General features: G+C 34.7%; 1 pseudogene across 1 annotated transcript; it reads left to right on the top strand.

The window, feature by feature from the left end:
- The first annotated feature begins 10,224 nt into the window (after positions 1-10,224).
- On the top strand, positions 10,225-16,541 carry LOC306662190 (dual specificity protein phosphatase 1-like; annotated as a pseudogene). The gene is made up of 2 exons: positions 10,225-10,309; positions 15,738-16,541. The product of its transcript is annotated as a dual specificity protein phosphatase 1-like (transcript).
- Positions 16,542-18,976: the final 2,435 nt, after the last annotated feature.

Raw genomic sequence — 18,976 nt, 5'->3', positions numbered from 1 at the left:
TTGGAAAGACATAATAGCATTTAAAAGGAGCCTGGAAACTCCTAAAATCTTCTAGTGTACTAAGTTTCATCGAATCTAACACTATACTATTTTTCATTCATTCTCACTGTTCCATTTACCTTCTGTACCCAGATGTATCGAACGTGTGTAGTAAAGAAGAAAGAATGGATAGGACAGCAGTGAGCTAGTGGGAGCTTCTGGTCATGGGAGCAAGACATCTGTTATTTGAAAAGTGATTTCATGAAAATCAGTCCATTTAGAAATATGACCTCCTTTTATCCTTTTTAAAAATAAACTTCTTATTTTATAAAAATTGTGGATTAACAGAAAAATTGTAATGATAGTATGTTGTGTTTCCATATAGCTCATACTCAATTCCCCTCTTTACATCTTATATTATTATTTTGTGTTTGTCCCAAATAATGAAATAATACAGACATGTTTTGATAAACATTAATACAAATTATATTAAATGAACAAAACAGTATAAAATAAATGATATTAATAAAGGACATACTTTGTTCAGATATCCTCAGTTTTTATATAACATCTTTTTCTGTTCCAGAATCCCCTCCAGAACACCAATTACATTTAGTAATTACATCTCCTTAGCCTTCCCTGGACTGACACATAGTATCCCTTTTTCCTGTGTTTTCGATCATCCCTGATTATTTTGAAGTCAGTTATTTTTTTAGAATGTCACTCAATTGGAATTTGTCTTATGTTTTTCTCATGGAATTATGGGTTTTGTGGAAGATGACCACAGAGGTAAATTCACATTTTTATTACATACTATCAAGGTTAATACCATCAATATGACTTACTATTTTTAATTGTGATCTTGATCTTGATCTGGCTATGTAAGTGTTGGTCACATTTTCTACTGTAAAATTACTTTTTTTATTCTTTACATATTAAACTTTCTTGAAAGAAGTCACTATGCATAGTCCAAGTTATATGTCATCTCATTGAATGGAAAAATACACACGTACTTCTATGGGTAAATTTCATTTGGAATTTTGTATGAAATATTTATTTATTCTGCCCCATTTGTTTATTTATATTTTACTTTATATCAGTATGGAATTATTACTGATGTTCTGTTACTACTTTATTAATTATTTTGTCCAACTTGTTCTAACTTTGGTCATTTCTCACGTTTCAAAATTATGTTTTCTATAAATATTTACTGAATTCTTACTGTGCATAAAAGTTATGTTAGAACTAAAGTACTGACATTGTAACAAAGTATTGATATTGTCTTGGAAGTTGAATTAAGGAGCTAGAATATATAGGAGAGAGGGAATCTTACACATATTTATGTAAGCAAGATAGAAGAAATCCCAAAGTTAAATCCCAGATCTACAAATGAATGGCTTTTGTGACACTGGGCAGGTTACTCAGTCTTTCTGAGATTAAGAATATTATTAACAAAACAAAAACTTTATTTCATATTGTCATTTATAAAATCAAGTTAAAATCTATTTACATTGAAAGGGAGGAATAGATCATTGCAGTTAAGAACTTGGACTTGAGAGGCAAGACTATCTTGGTTCACCCTTGTCTCTTCCACTGCTAGCCCTCTGACAGGTTAATCCAATTGTCTAACAGGACAAGTTATCACCCTCTCGGTCCTTAGTTTTCATCATCTATGAAAAAGGAAAATGAGAAGAGCAGAAGACTATGTAGTTTGTGGGGTTATTAAGGGATATGATTTGTTTGAGATTGTTCTCTTAGGACATGGGAAGGCTATTCCTGGGAGAATTTGCACCTGGAGATAAAAAAGAGTCATGGGCATAGGGGTGATATTTAAGTCAGTTTATAGATAAGGCAGAAGATCTCATGAAAGGGTGAGAACTGAATAGGGGCAAGTATTTAGAAGGCTCTGTAGCAACTGCCAAGTGAGCAGTGATGACATAAGCCCACCAAAATTGTGACTCCATTTGTCACATGAAAACTTTCATTGAAACTCCAAAAATGGAACTGCAGAAGCATCAAACAGGTGGTAGGAAACTGGTTTGTCTCAGCTACCAGAGCACAGTGACCAGGCATGAAATAGCTACTGATTTAAATGTCTGTTTCTCCATTGGAGCTAGGCTTCCTGATGGCGAGTTCTGTATGATCTCAGACCTAGCTCAGAATAGATGCTGAATAAATGTTTGCTTAAAAATGATACATAAAGATTTTGTTAGAGCTTATTGAAAGTTAACATCTGGTGAACAAGGTTCTTAGTGAAATAACCATCATTGACATCAAAGGACTTTTTTTCCTCATGGAAGACTCAGAGTTGACACATGGAATAAACAAGCAAATTGGCTTAGTGATGAGGTCTTGTGCCTATTTGGGGGGGTTCCAGTCTTATCAACTTCTTGTATTAGGATAGTTAGATCTCTTTGATCCTTATTCAAGCACAGTCCTGTCTGATGCTCTGGGTGAGAACAATGTGCTCTTAACTAAAAGTAATTTAATGATTAGGTGACGGATGACCCAATTAAATCCCTCCTCCAGTGGACTGCTAGGATTTCTGTTGGATTCTGGAATCTCAAACAAATCTCTGTTTTTAGACACTGGGCCCCTATTTTGTTGACTATACCTTTACACAGTAGTAAAGTTATTTGAACACCTAAATCACAACAACCTACAGAACTAGAATATCACCCTTGAAAAGTAGAACTGAGTCAGAGACCTGCATTTCACACCTCTTTGATAATGACTGATAATTTATCAAATAGTTTGTATCTACATGTACAAACAGCTCCATAATTCCAGGACACAAATTTTGGATTTTAGTCCACAGAGTCTATCACTGCCCATTCTCTATCTCTGTCTTATAGCCAGAGAAGCCTAATATGTCTTTCCCATTATGGAATTGTAAATGCTTTTCTGTCCCTCCCATGCAGATCTGCTCTAACTTGCCGTGGTCCCCTTTTCTATACAGATCTGTGGGACAAAGTGCAGGAGCTCAATCAAGAGCCTACTTCTGCGGTACCTGAATACATTTGTGACCTTGGATACATTTATTCTTTACCCCTTTTACTCCTTTTACTCATCTCAAAAAAGTAAACAAATTGACTAGTTTATCTTGGGTTTCTCAGACTTTATCCTTCTTGGACATGTTTGTTTCACTATCTTGAAATAGTATTACTTCAAATAGTCCATATTGACTTTGATCCATCTTTCCTTGTGTTGTAACTATTTTCTATGAAGAGTAAAGAATACACTAAGACCCTATGTAACCAAACTAAAAAGAAGTTTCTTAATTTCAAAAGTCTGGTTTTTGTGCATTCTGGTGTCAAATAGGAGTATCTTTTCAAAACAGGAATTTGACTGCCAAATAGAGATTTTTAAATTTATTTTCTCCATTTCAAAATGATTTCTCCTCTACTTCTTCACTAGGAGAAAAAATGTATTAAAATATAATTTGTGTGCTATTATTAACTTCACTAGTCTTTCTATTCACTAGTAGGCCAACTATAGAGAAGAGAATCTTTCTATTACAGAGATTTCTCTTTTTTCTGATAGGGTTACTCTGGTTTCCAAAGACCTCATGAAAAGTAGCAATAGATACCATTTTTTTAGGAGAAGTTAAAATCAATCTTGACCAAAAAAAAATTATTTTGGGATGTTAAAATATACTCAAATATTTTTTACAAGAATCCTGTGCTCAAAATTTGGATACCATGAGCATGAACTTCTAGAGAAATGATCATTTCTCCTTAGAACTGCATGGATTGTGCATTCTATTAAGACTTAGTTCTAGGAATTATTATGAAGCCTAGGTATAGGATGTAACAAAAAGAAATTGAACTTGGCGACCTTATGTCCACATCCTTGTTTCTGAGATGTTAAACATATGTGGCAATTGTTATGTGCGGAATAAGACATGGTGGTGTCCTCTGTTGTTACTGTTTTTTAAAATCTTTTTTTTCATTATCTTCTTTTTCTTTCTCCCATGGGAATTAATGAAAACCAACCAAATGAGAAAAGCAAAGATTATTTTTCAGCACTTGCTAAACCAATAGAGTCTACCACCATCACTTGTATTTGGCATGCAATAAGGAAAAGGGAAGCCATTGGGTAAGTCCTGATTAGAGGCTGTTGGCATGGGAAAGCCAGAGGTGAGGTCACTGAAAACAGGATATTCCATGCTATAGGTTAGGAGGTACATACTTGGACTTCTCTTACTGGAACCAATTTGGAAGAGGAGACAAAAAATTAGGGACAGATCAAATCCCATTTTTAATAGAATGTTATAGGAAAGTATTGTCTAGTTCCCTAGATTGCTAGAGATAGAAATCTGGCTTTAGCTGGCTTCCTGAGCTCTTCATAATAGATAAGAAAGTGGATTTTCCAAGCAGATTGCTTTAACTTGTAGGTCAAAGTTCTATTTTTATATATGATCTAATCATTGCCCAGTTTTATATTCAGTCTGTCTTTCCTCTTCAACTTTTTTTATCTCCTTCTTTCCAAATATTTTCTCACTCTTGCTGTTTATCTTCTTTATGTTTATGTATTTTCTTAAAGTCCAGTAAAGATTGGGAAGGGTTAATGTGGAATGTGGCCAAGGTTCAATATATAAAGAAATACATTTTGTCCATTCACATCAATCTCTGACCAACTCTTGCCTTAAATAAAGGATGGAGAATTTGGAAAATTCAGTGATCCAAATGTACAATAAACTTTGTTTTCAGTAATAAATGTTAAATGCCATGTTGATATTTTTCTATGTTCAAACATAACATTAAAATTCCTTTCTGTATAAGTTTCCCAGAAAATAGACACTTTAAATCTGCAAATATGATTCAGTATCTTTTGGAGGTGATATTGAACTGACCACACTTCAATCTCTTTTCTGCACTTGGCCAACACATGGAACTATTTTGAGATGAAGTAAGAGGAAAAATTAATATAGCCTCCAATACATACTTTCAAAATATTTAATTTTGTTTATTTTAAGGTTTATGAATGAAGATTAAATATGACCATTTGGCCTAACAGTGCTTCCTCTCTAAAAAATGGTTTCAGTTCCAAAATTAAGCATTAAAGAAAGTGGAAGTTCTCTATACTATTGGAGTATCACCAAATGGAGCAGTAGACTTATGTGAGTCCTTGAGCATCAATCAAGTACAACTCTTTGAAATTAAACAGAACTAAAATTCTTACAGGACTTCTTATGTGCCAAAGATCTACAATCACAGCACAAGAGTTGAGAACTACTTTATACTCATCACAGGTGTGCTAAGTTTATGATTACACTTTATTGTGAGAAATTTACTATTAATGAGGATTCTTTTGGATTTTAAAAAGCCAATTAGTCCTTCATGACTTTAGCTGCAAATACCTGCAGCATCTTCTCATGTGTACTTTTAACCCAGTATATCACACTGTTTTCCCAAAAGAAGTGAAGGCTGCTGTGGGTCCCCAAACCAAAGGAGGAGGCAGTAAGGCACCATATCATAAAAACCTCCACCTGAATAAATAGACCCAAGAACAGTATTTTGAAGGTGATCCAGATGTTCAAGCTGAATCATTGTTCACAGTAATTTTACTAATGCATCCCATCCTGAATTTAAAAAGCCTAGTGAGTCACCCCTTATGGCCAATTGCTTACATTATCAAGCAGAACAGAAATGCATTTATATACATTGGCAATATCCATTGCTGGATCTACCAAATTAACTCATGCTTTTATAACCGTTTAAATATCACGTGGATAAAATAAATGAACATTCAAATCACAGAATGTCCTAGAAAACATAAAATTAAAATGTTGGTAATTCTATTCCATACTCTGTCTATATTGTTCTTCCATGAAAGTAATTGACCAATACACATGAATCTGAAAGTAAACCAGATCAAGTTTACTTGATTACAGATGTAATAAGCTAAATTTCTATGCATGTGAGGATATGACCTTTTACTGGAAAAACATGCAAGAAATATCCTTCTATTAATTTTGAAGAGGCAGAGAGTGGACTAAATTCTCTTTAGATAGTACATTTAGCCTAGAAAGTTTTCAACTGCATGAGAACCAGATTTATATGAGGCAACTTAAAGTCCTTCATAAAGAAGTGGCAATGTTATTATGTTTGAAAGGAGGAAGCAGCTTTTTCCAGGTAACAATAGTATCTCTGTTCCTGTGGCCATTCTGTTCCATTACGATCATCACTCATCATTTATGGTACATGGTATCTTTTATCATCAGAACACTTGGTGCATTTCGTTCAATTTTCCACACATCACTAGGAGGCACAAGCCTATAATATCCTGGATGTCACACAGTACTTTTGAAAAGTATCTTGGGATTTTATTTACTGAGTCATCAATGATAGGAACAGAACATCTATATTTATCATCATCTCTAAAAGAACAGGGCCATTTATTTGACCAAGACTTGAAAGTATTTGCTTATAATAATCTCCAAGGAACGCTTTTGATTGTTTCTCATATTCCACTTCTGTGAGGCATGCAGTACTTTCTCATTACGACTTTTCGTGTTTGCTCTATACCCATAGCAAGTTTGTTCTTTGCTATCATACAGCTAGTCAGTCTGGTGTCTGAGCATCCTATAGTCCATGTTCATCAGGCAATGATTCTGTATAAACAACATAACTGAAATGAAATGTTAAGTCATATTTTGTCAGTATCCCATGATCTTAGAATTAGAGGAATCTTGAGGGATCATGTATTCTAATAATAAGTTCCTTTTACAGACCCTTAAACATCACCTGAAATAGGTGCCTCATTAGAACCAATCAGGATTCCAAAAGACACAATCCTAAATGCTATAATCCCAAACATTGAAATCTTAATCATAATCCCCCAAATGTAAAAAATAATGACTCCCAAAGAATAAAATCCTGGCAGAGAAATGCCAAAACCTGAAATCCTGACAATTGTAATTCCCAAGCATTAAAACAAACAAACAAAAAACTAGAGATATATAATGTATAAAAGGTAGAATTCTGGGGATGAGAATGACCAGTCAATATGGCAATGATGAAAACTTCAGTTTTTCAGCAATTAAAAACACCCAAACCATTGATACAACAACCTGGATGAACCTCCACATCACTATGGCTCAGTGAAAAAGCATATCAGGAGCTGTGGGTATAGCTTAGTAGTAGAGCACTTGCCCTCTATGCATGGTGCCTTGGGTACCATCCCCAGTGCTGAAAAAAAGAAAAAAATAGGAGCCAGATAAGCACATTCCACAGATTATGGTATCAAATGGTTGCATTTATATAGCATTCTTAGAGTAAAAAATTCTGGCTTCCTTATGGGTTGTTCTCTATATGATATCTCTTTTCCCATCCTACTTTCAACATATGTTCATGTTTGAATATAAATTGTATATCTTGAAGGCAGAACATGTTAGTTCTATGTGTTAATCCATTTTGGCAATCTGTACATTTTAGTGACTGTATATTAATGAAATTACTGATACACTGGGACTAATGTATGCCATTTTCTTTTCTTTTTACTTGTGTATTCTCTGCTGTTACCTTTTTTTTTTTTTTTTTTTTTTTTCTGTTTTCCTGCTTGAATTTTTTTAGAATTCCATTTGGGTTGATCTAAATAGTATTTTTTTAGTGTATCTCTCTTCATAACTTTTTGTATTACATTATACATATATAACTTATCAGTTTATAATGTTGATATTTTGCTGGTTTGGAGTGTAGAAAGCATATATCAATGTACCTTTCCCTTTAAATAATATAATCATCCAATGTTTCTTTTATGTCCATTTAGATCCACATCAGTATGTCAAATATATTATATGCAATATGAGAAAGGAAAACTACTTATATATTGATGCTGTTTTCATCTTTTAATCAATGTTAATGTTCCTTTCTTTGTCATTTTCAGACTAGAGGATTTCCTTTAAATATTCATTTAGCATATGGTTGTTGGCAAAAGTTCTCATCATTTCCCTTCATCTGAGAATGTCTTGATTCCCACCTAATTCCTAAAGAATATTTTCACTGAATTTTGAATTTGGTTTTGAAATTTCTTCTTGCTCTTGAAAAATGCTGGGCCACATCATTCTGGCCTCCATGGTGGTTTCTGATGAGAAATTTGCTATTAGTTGAATTAGTTTCTTTCTGTAAATAGATAAGGGTTATTTTTTCTCTTTCCTTTTAAGATTTCTTCTTTGTCTTCAGTTTTTAGAATTTTGATTATCACATGTCTTTTTAAAAACTTAATTTATTTTTAATTGGCAAATGTATAGATGGTACAATATGAGTTTCTTGATGCAATTTCTTTAGTTCATGCTGTTGGAGTTCTCTCAATTTCTTGAATTTGTAGGCATGTGGTTTTTTTCCATATTTGGAAGTTTTCAACCATTCTTTTCAATCATTCTATCAACCTCCTTTTTTTTTTTTTTTTTTTTTTTTTGCTCTTCTGAAACTCTAAGGACATAAATGTGAGATATTTTGTTACAGTCCCTCATTATGCTATTGATGTCATCTACTGAAAATTTTATTCCAATTATTGTATTTTTAGGTCTAAATTTACCACTCTTGTTTTTATATATTCTCTCTCATATGAGACTTTCTATTTTTTTGCTTGTTCAGGCTTTCCATTTATTATTTACTTACAGCATTTTTATGATTGCTCTTGAAGCCTGCTAAGTTTGCTTATCTATGTCACCTCAATGTTGGTGTCTACTGATGGTCTTTTCTTTCAATTTGAGATTTCTCTGATTTTGGTATGATGAGTAAATATCATTGGAAACCTGGAGAACATTTTCATATTATGTTATGACACCCTGAATCTTATTTAAAACTTCTATTTGATCTTTCTTTCTATAATATTACTCTGGCTTTAAAAAAAAAAAAAACTTTTAAAAAGTGGAGTGGGCATTATATTACTATTACAAAGAGAAATGGAATTTTAGGTTCCTCACTTGGACTCCATTGATATGAAAGTAGGGAGTGTGCCTTTTTCCCCATATCCATGCCAATATCTATTATTGTTTGTGTTCTTGATCATAGCCATTCTAATTGGAGTAAGATGAAATCTTAGAGTTGTTTTAATTTGCATTTATCTAATTACTAGAGATGTTGAACACTTTTTCTTATATTTCTTAATTGCCTGTATATCTTCTTCTGTAGAGCATCCAGTTCCTTGGCCCTTTTATTGAATGGGTTCTTTGTATTTTTGGTGTAAAGTTTTGCAAGTTCTTTATAAATTTTGGAGATAAGTGTTCTATCTGAAGTACATGTGGAAAAAATTTTCTCCCACTCTGTGGGCTCCCTTTTCACATTATTGAATGGAACCACCTTTTGACCCAGTTATCCCACTCTCAGTTTATACACAAAGGACTTAAAATTAGCACACTACAGCAGCCACATCAATATTTATAGCAGCTCAATTCGCAATAGCTAGATTGTAGAACCAACCTAGATGCCCTTCAACAGATGAATGGATAAAGAAACTGTGGTATAAATACACATAGGAATACTACTCAGCCATAAAGAATAATATTATGGCATTTGCAGATAAATGGATGGAATTGGAGAATATCATGCTAAGTGAAATAAACCAATCCCAAAAAACCAAAGGTCGAATGTTTTCCCTGATAAATGGATGGTGATATATAATGGGGGTAGAGGGGTGGGAAATGAGAGAAGAATGGAGGAACTTTAGATTATGTAGGAGGAAATGAGAGGAAGGGGGTATGAAAAATGATGGAATGAGACAGATATTATTACCCTATGTACATGTATGATTACAGGAATGGTATGAATCTACATTGTGTACAACCATAGAAACAAAATGGTGTACCCCATTTGTGTACAATGAATCAAAATGCAGTCTGTAAAAAATAAATTAATTAATTAATTGATTTTAAAAAAATTTTTTAAAGATTTTTTAAAAAATGAAAGTAGGGAGTGGCACTTCCTTTTACTGCTGGGTCGAAGTGGAAGTCCTAGTTCCAGTTCTATCCCACTGATAGCAACATGACTGGGATAGGATGTGCTGTAAAACAACCTCTTTTGTAGCTGCCATTACACAGTGGTTAGATGCTGGTAAAAGTCCTAACTCTCTACTAGGGCTCTTCTGATAGCATCCAAGAAAGACAGTGGAATTCCATATTACTTCTGGGTGTGTGGATAAAGGAATAATGTTCAGTGTCCCCAGGTGGTTTCTACTGACCCTTACCATCCCAAAGAGATAAAAATTCCAAGTTTCTATTCAGCTTGTCCTGACACCACAATGTTAGAAGGTTGGGATGCCATGTTTCAGCCTTTGGCAAGGGAAGGTTGGATTCCCATTTGGCCATTGTTAGCTTGGATGGCAAGTAAGCCATAATTATCTCTGTAGTGTCTGAATTGCAAAGAGTGATTAGTCACTAAATTCTTTCATGTTATACTGGTCCTTCCCTGTCCTTTGGCTTAGGAGAGGAGACTTTTGATGAAGTGTTTGATTTTATTTTTGTCCATGAGGCATTTCCACTTTGCTACTTCAAGACTAAGATCTGTTAGGCAGGGAGAAAAACTAGAGAAGTCACCAGTGTGTTTTTTCTCAGGTTGGGATGCTGAGCGATTCCACTTTCTTCTCTCCCGAATATCAGGGCCTTCTCATCTTTGTCTTAGATATAATGCCTAAAGTGTTCAATTGTACTTAGTAGGTGGGATGGAAAAGGCACAGCTGATCCATTTATTTGCAAGTAGAAGTTCTCTAGATTTCTTTCTGAGTCTTATTAAAATACATAGAGATAAACAAAATTAACACAGGTAGAGGATCTTGGTATTTTCTTGTAGCCTGTTACCAAATTTGGATCTCTCTTCCCCAGTGTTTCCATTACAACATTTTTAATCCAGAGGAGAATATTTACAATAAAGAAGGCAGAGGAAAAAAGTCGTACTTTTATTGTCATATATCAATATTATATTATTGACCTTTTCCTCTATTCTGGGAAAAAGGCATATTTCTTTTTTGATTTTAAGTAATTTTAAATACATAGGTTTATTTTTATTAACATTTTTAGAAGTTTCACATATTTTATAATCCTGACTGGTACTATTCTTTCTTTTTAAAATAGTTTAGAATTTTAAACTATCATTTTATTCAGCATCCATCAGATGTTTTTTTCAGTTGAAATCTGCCAGGTGATATACTGAGTGACTATACCATTATGAACTTTCAAATAGTATAAAGGTGGATCTTAGATTTATGTATTCATAAATAAACTGATCACACAGGAAAAAAATACATGGAAGACCTTCATGAGTTTTACACACTATTAAGAGTTAAAGAAATGAGAAACTATAAACAAACAAAAATAAACAGTAATTAATAGTTTAGCGAGTATTATACAACACTTTGAAACAGGGTAGTAGAAAATACCAGTTGAACTCACCTGGGAGGTCATCAAGGAAAGTACATGAGGAGGCAATTAAGCTAAGACATAAAGGAACAAAAAGTGTTAGTCATCACTCTCCATCAGGAAAATTCAAATCCAAGCCACAGTAGGGTTTTACCTTAGCCCCACTAGAATTGTTATTGTCAAAAAAGAAAAGAAATAACAAATGCAGGCAAGGATTTGAAGGAAGGGGAACCTCTGAATACTGTTGGTAGGAATGTGAATTAGGATGGCCATTTTGGAAAACAGTATGGACGTTTCCCCCCAAAATTAAAAATAAAACCCATAGAAGATTCAACATTCCCTCTACTGGGTAAATACCATTGGAAATCAAATCAACATGCCCAAAAGACACCTACACTACTGTGTTTGTTGCAGCACTATTCCCAGTAGCCAGGATATGAAATTAACATAAATGTTAACCAAAAGACAAATGGATAAACAAAATGCATTATATATTTATAATGGAATACTGTTAAGTCATAAAAATCTTTTGTCATTTGTTAAAACATGAATGAATTCAGAGGACATTATGTTAAGTTAACGTACAGAAAAGATGAACACTGCCTGCCCTAACTCATATGTGGAACCAAAAAAAGTTGATCTCATAGAAGTTGAGAGTATAATGTTGGTTACCAGAGGCTGTGGAGAATGGAGGGAAGAGAAGAAGGCAAAAGGTTGGTCAAAAGTTAGAATGTTACAGTTAGAAAGGGAAATAAATTTTGATATTCAATAATCATCATATAATTTAAAATAATATGTTGTTATATCTCAAAACAGAAGAGAGGATTTTGAATGTTCTTACCATGAAGAAATATTAAAAGTTTAAAGTAAAGAATATGTTGATTACCCTGTCATTACCCAATTTATATAAGAATCAAAATATCACATAATGCCTTATAAATATATATAATTTTGTGTCTGTCAAAAACTTAAAAGTAAAAAAACAGCCTTACAAGGAGTTAATTAGAAAACGTCTAGACAATGAAAGACAAGAGAAAGTAAAAGGCATCATACACTGATTCTAGGGTATAGTAAATATCCCCCACAACATTCTAAAACTCCTTTCCAGGAACCGTTTTTAGTTGTTTTTCTTTATCTTTTCAAGACATTCCTTCAGTCTGCCATCTGCTCTGGCAGAAGGTAGCCAAGCTTCCAAGACTTTGAGAGTGCCAGTTTCCCCAGCTATTTGCAGAAGCCTTTGGTCACTAGCTTCCTACTTGTTCCCTCAAAAGACAAAAATCTGAGGAGACTGAAGCTGGTTCCCAGTATTTCTTTAACCCCAGACTTACAGAGCTAGAAAATTTCTCCTCAGCAACATGGGTAACTAAGGGAACTCAAAGAAATGTAATACTGTACTATAAAAGAAACCATAAAGACTCAGAAAGTCAGAAACTTTGAGCATAATATAAGAAATAGTACACTGGAGATGAACCAGCTTAACCCCCTGTGGAGGTATCCAGTGTGGCTGAAGGGAGGGAGGAATGCATTCAGACATAAAAAGATAGTGTGTATAGTGGATAAATAAATGAATAAATGGCTTTGGGGAACTCATACATTAGAGAGGAAGGCTAATCTTAATGGACACAGAGTTGGTGGGGTAATCAGCTCATTGAAAAACACCCCAAAATCATTTGTTCCAGTGGTGGATAGTTCAGTGGGAACTGGGATTTCTGGCATATAAAACCTTCTCATGTGTAAAAAACAGTTGCAGTATCTACAAGTGCTGAGCAGCAGAGAGATAGGAGATCCGGATCTCATAAAGGAAGTCACTAGCAGTTACCCACTATAATTCATTGAGTGTGCCTGAATCAGAGAAACTGAAATAGGCACAAAGAAAACAGTACTTAGGACTACAGCCTCTGGATATCAAGGGGAGAAAGCTCTCTTTGTTGTTGGTAGACCATAAGAGCTATTGAGGAAATACATGTAGCAGCCCCATGGGAGCATCTGTACTCCAGGGAGGTATACGATCATTCATATTCATAGCTGTGAAGGTTCTATATCCACCTGAGCTTTAATGTTGTTTTATCACATAGAATTGAAGAGGCAAAAGACCAAAACTAATAATCAGACCCCAAGCAGGAACTACCAGAGGGGGTCCTCACATCCCTGGACATCTATTCATGTATCAAAAATAGTGGGAAGTCCCAGAACAAAAAGGGAACTACACACAAAATGACACACATATTAAAGAGGAAGGGGAATCCATCTCAATGATTTCCAATCCATGCCCTCTAAAAACATGAGAAAATAGACCAAAAAAACTCACCTCCAGGGCTGGGAAGATAACTCACTCGATAGAGTGCTTACCCTGGGTTCAATTCCCAGCACCGCAAAAAAAAAAAAAAAAAAAAAAAAAATACTCACCCCCAAATTCACAATCCTCCAACAGTCATAAAAGTAGATGAAAGCCCAGAAAAATATTATTAAAAATATTTAAAATTTTGAACCAATGAAAGAAAACCTAGGGAATGAATTAAGAGACCAAATACAGGAGATGAAATGCCATTTAAATAAAGAAATATTAATAAAAGACACAATGAATCAAATTAAAAGTTCACTTCAAAGTACCACCAACAGAACAGATTACATATGCAACAGAACTTCAGACCTAGAGAACAGAATGTCAGGCCTTAAATACAGGGTATATGAACTTGAATACTCAGTGTACAATAAAGAAAGAAATAAAAGACCATGACTAGAATATACAAGAAATCTGGGGTAGCATCAAAAGAACAAATTTGAGAGTCATTGGAATAGAAGAGAACATGAAGATACAGGCTAAAGGACTCAAAACATTTTCAAAGAAATAGTAACAGAAAACTTTACTAATATCAGAAATGAGATAGACATCAACATACAAGATTCACAGAGGACCTGAAATAGAAAATATCAGAAGAGAAACACTCACAATACATTGTAATCAAAATGCCTAACATAAAAATTGAAGAAAGAATACTAAAAGCTGTGAGAAAAAAATGTCAGGTCACATTTAGAGACAAACCAGTAAGACTCTGACTTCTCAACTCAGACCCTAAAATGATAGAGACCCTGGAAATAGACACTCTAAGTTCTAAAAGAAAACAATTGCTAGCCAAGATTGCTATATTCAGCAAAGTGATCTTTCAAAATGATGAGCAGATAGAAACGTTCCATGACAAGAACAAACTAAAAGAACTCATGACCAAAAAGCCAGAACAAAAAAGGATACACAAAGAGAAGCTGCAAAAAGGAACCCAAAAACAAATCCCAAACCTCCTGAATAGATGAAGATCACTAGAAAAGTAACCAACTAAATAAAAATCAAGACAATTAAACATAGAAAACAAATAAAAATGGCAGGAAACTACAAACACATATACATAATACCACTGATGTACATAGTCTCAACTAACCAATTAAAAGGAATTGATTAGTAGAATGAATCAAAAAACAAGATTCAACTATATTCTGTTTGCAAGAGACTCATCTCATAGCAAGGACACTGACAGGCTGAAGCTAAAAATATGGGAAAAATATTTCACATAAATGGTGTCCAAAAACAAGTGGAAATAACTATTCTCATTTCTAACAAAGGAGATTTCAAGCAAAATGTAATCAGAAAAGACACAGAAGGCCACTGCATTCTGACAAAGGGAACAATCCAACAAGAAGATATAACAATAGTAAACATATATGCCCCAAATGCCAGTGTACTTAATTACATTTAAAAAATATTTTTTGACATTAAATCCCAGATAGACCCCAATACTGTAATACTGGGTAGGTGATTTCAAATGCTCTTGTCAACAATAGGTCATCCAAATATAAATTTAATCAATATTTTATGGATATAAATAATACTATAAACCAAATGGACCTAATAAACCTCTACTGAATGTTTCACCCCAAACAACTGAATTTACCTTATTTTCAGTTGATCATGGAGCATTTTTCAAAACAGACTATATTTTAGGTTATAAATAAAATGTTAGAAAATGCAAAAAAAAATAAAATCCTATGCATTCTACCAGATAATAATGAAATGAAACTAGAAATGAATAGCATGAAAAATAATAGAACCACATAACATGTGGAGATTGAACTCACTCTTCTAAATGTAGAATTGATCATAGAATTAAAAAAAAAAGAAATTCTTAGAAACAAATGAAATCAGAGATGCATAGAGATGGAAATCTCTAGTACAGTATGATAGCAGTTCTAGGAGAAAAATTTATAGCACTAAGCTCTGAAATTAAAAAAAGAGATTACAGAGTGCAAAGGACTAACCAACAGGAGATTGCCATGGGTCAATTGGAGTGCTGATGGCGGGGAGCTATGAGCAAGTGAGGCCCAGAGTCCCACTAGCACCCCTTGCTAGGAGGGTGTGAAACTCTTTCAGCTTCCTTCCCAGAGCTGTGTAGCAAACAGTCAACCCCCCTGTGGCTCAGCCTTCCCCTGAGTGCTAGTGTCCCTGACAGTACAGAATCTAGATGCAATTCCTGCAGCACCCTGCTTTATGATCAGGGTGGCCTAGTGGGGATCCTGCACTTCTTGTACCTAGTCAGTGCCTACCACACTTCCCGAAAGGACATGCTGGATGCCTTGGGCATCACTGCCCTGAACGACATCTCAGCTAATTGTCCTATTTCAAGGACCACAACCAGTAAAGAGGTACAAGAGCAACATCCCTGTGAAGGATAAACACAAGGTGGACATCAGCTCCTGGTTCAATGAAGTCATCAACCTCACAGATTTCATCAAGAATGTGGGGGAAGGGTGTTTGTCCACTGCATTTCCCAGTCAGCCACTATCTGCCTCACTTACCTCATAAGAACTAACCTGTGAAGCTTGACAATGCCTGTGAGTTTTTGAAGCAGAGGCAAAGCATCATCTCCCCCAATTTCAGCTTCATGGGCCAACTACTGCAGTTTGAGTCCCAGGTGCTGGCCCCACACTGCTCAGCTGAGACCAGGAGCCCCACCATACCTGTGCTGGACTGAGGCACCTCCAACACCACTGTCTTCAACTTCTCTTCTCTGTCCCTGCCCACTCCACAAACAATGCCCTCAGCTACCTTCAGAACCCTATCACCACCTCCTATAGCTGCTGGAAGGCACTAGAGAAGAAGAGCTTCTATCCCACCAGGACCACAGGCTCTTCCTCCAGAAGAGAGAGACAGTAACTCCAGAGATGGGCTTATGGCTACTGGCCCTTATTTATTTAATTTCACCTGAGTTCCCCTGTGTTCTAAGTAGTCACGATGGTGACTGCCTCAAGACATTTGCTGAACTCAGCACCCTCTGAACCAATATATAGTGGGTACATCAAGTCCCTCTGACAAAATGGGGCAAAAAAGAGAAAGGAAATAGATATTGCAGGTGTCCTAGCTTATCAATATACTGTTTTATCATTATAAATAACAAAGCAGATTACAATGGAGCCCTAATTTGCATTATAATTAGCTGTTAAGAGACATTGCACCCTCTCCAGAGGACATGCCATGATTTCCAAGATTCATGGTCATTCTCAAAACAGTTTCCCAACTAGTGGACTGCAAGCTCAACACAGCAGCGAGGCCTGATTCCTCTTTTCCAATGATGTGCTTGAAACCGTACTTTGCAAGCATCTGATACAATAAGATGTAGAAGAACACTGAGTATATGTTTCCTCTGGGACCTGGGATAACCAAATTTCCTAGAGCAGTTTGTTGACGATGTGAAGTGGGGTGCAGGTATCATGGATGACACTCATAGGGAGCCACCACCCAATGACACTTGGAAATGATTGTTGTTAACATCACAGGCATGACACTTTGAAAAATGTAGAGATGCACAGTTGAACTTAGAAGTAGCAGTTATTGGCTTTATGTAATAAAGGAAGCATATTTAACCTAAAAAAAGAGAGAGAGAGAACGGACTCATGTGTGAACTGGTTTTTGCTTGCCCCGCTTTTTTCTAGAAACTTGATGCTTAACATATCCACTAGTATTACTATTCCCAACAACATATATGTATGACAATATATACCTTATTTATTTTTATGTAGACCATCTGCCTTCACAAATGTCAGTATCTACTCCTAGAAGAACCAAATACCTCAACTTTTGTGTTCAAGTACTGTACTCTCTTGTAAATAGATTCTGAGCAGGTTTGCTCTCACCACTGGTGGAAAACATCAGAATTGGTTTATTTAGTTGCCAACAGTTGTGTGTTTGCTGGTTATTTATGACCTGAAATGATATATTTCTTTTTTCTAAGAAGACATTTTATAATATAAGGATGACTTTTTTATACAACAGAATAAATTGTGGCATTTCTAAATTTGAAAAAAAAAGAGAGAATCCAAATAAATGAGCTTAAGCTCCACTTCAAGGCTTTAGAAAAGGATGAGCAAAATAATTACGAAACCAGTAAGAGATAGGAAATAATAAAGATCAGAACTAAAATAAATGAAATCAAGAATAAAAAACAATACACAGGGTCAATGCAACAGACTTATTTATTCAAAAAGACAAATAAGAATGATAACCTTTAACCAAAGAAACCAAAAGAAAGTGAGAGAAGAACCAAATAAGTGAAAGTGTAGATGAAAAAGGATATATCACTACAGACACTTCTGAAGTTCAGAGGATTATTTGAAACTGTTTTGAAATTTTATACTCCAATAAGCTGGAAAATCTAGAAGACATTGACCAATTTCTAGATACATATGACCTGCCCAAATTGAACTAGAAAGATATAGAAAATCTAAACTGACCAAAATCAAGAAATAATATTGAACCAGAAGTAAATGCTTTCCAACAAAGAATAGCCAAAGAACAAATGGATTCTCAGCTGAATTCTACCCGACCTTTAAAGAAGAACCAACCCTAGTCTTTCTCACATTAGTCCATGAAATTGAAAAGGAGCAATCATTCCAAAATACATTCTATGAAGCCTATAAAAACCTGATACCAAAACCAGACAAAGACATGTTAAGGAAAGAAAACTACAGACAAACATCCCTAATGAACACAGATGCAAAAATCCTTAATAAAATATTAGCAAACTGCATTCAAAACACATCAAGAAGATATTACACCATGATCAAGTGGGTTTCATTCCAGGGATGCAAGGTTATTTCTGTGTACACACAAATGAATAAATGTAATTCCCCAGTTAAATAGAATTAAGAGCAAGCATCATATAATCATCCCAATACATGCAGAGAAGGCCTTTGATAAATTCCAGCACCAATTCATGGTAAAACTCTAGTAAAACTAGGGATAGAAGGAATTTATGTCAACATTATGAAGGCTACCTATGACAAACCCTAAGTTCACATCATTTTGAATGAGGAAAAACTGAAAACAATTCTACTAAAATCAGGAACAAAAGACATAAATGTCCACTCTCACCACTTCTATTCAATGTAATTCTTGAAACTGTAGCCAGAGCAGGCAGGCAAAGAAAATAAATTAAAGGGATACAAATAGGAAAGGAAGAAGTCAAACTATCTCAGATTTCTGATTACATGATCCCATATCTAGACTACTAAAAAGAAAAAAAAATCTGCACCAGAAAACTTCTGGAGCTTATAAATGAGTTCAGCAAAGCAGGAGAATAAAAGATCAACATT

The sequence above is a fragment of the Sciurus vulgaris genome (genome assembly GCF_902686455.1).
Source record: "Sciurus vulgaris genome assembly, chromosome: 5".
Lineage (NCBI taxonomy): Eukaryota > Metazoa > Chordata > Mammalia > Rodentia > Sciuridae > Sciurus > Sciurus vulgaris.
The sequence above is the reverse complement of the archived record's forward strand: the minus strand, read 5'-3'. Positions and strand labels throughout refer to the sequence as shown.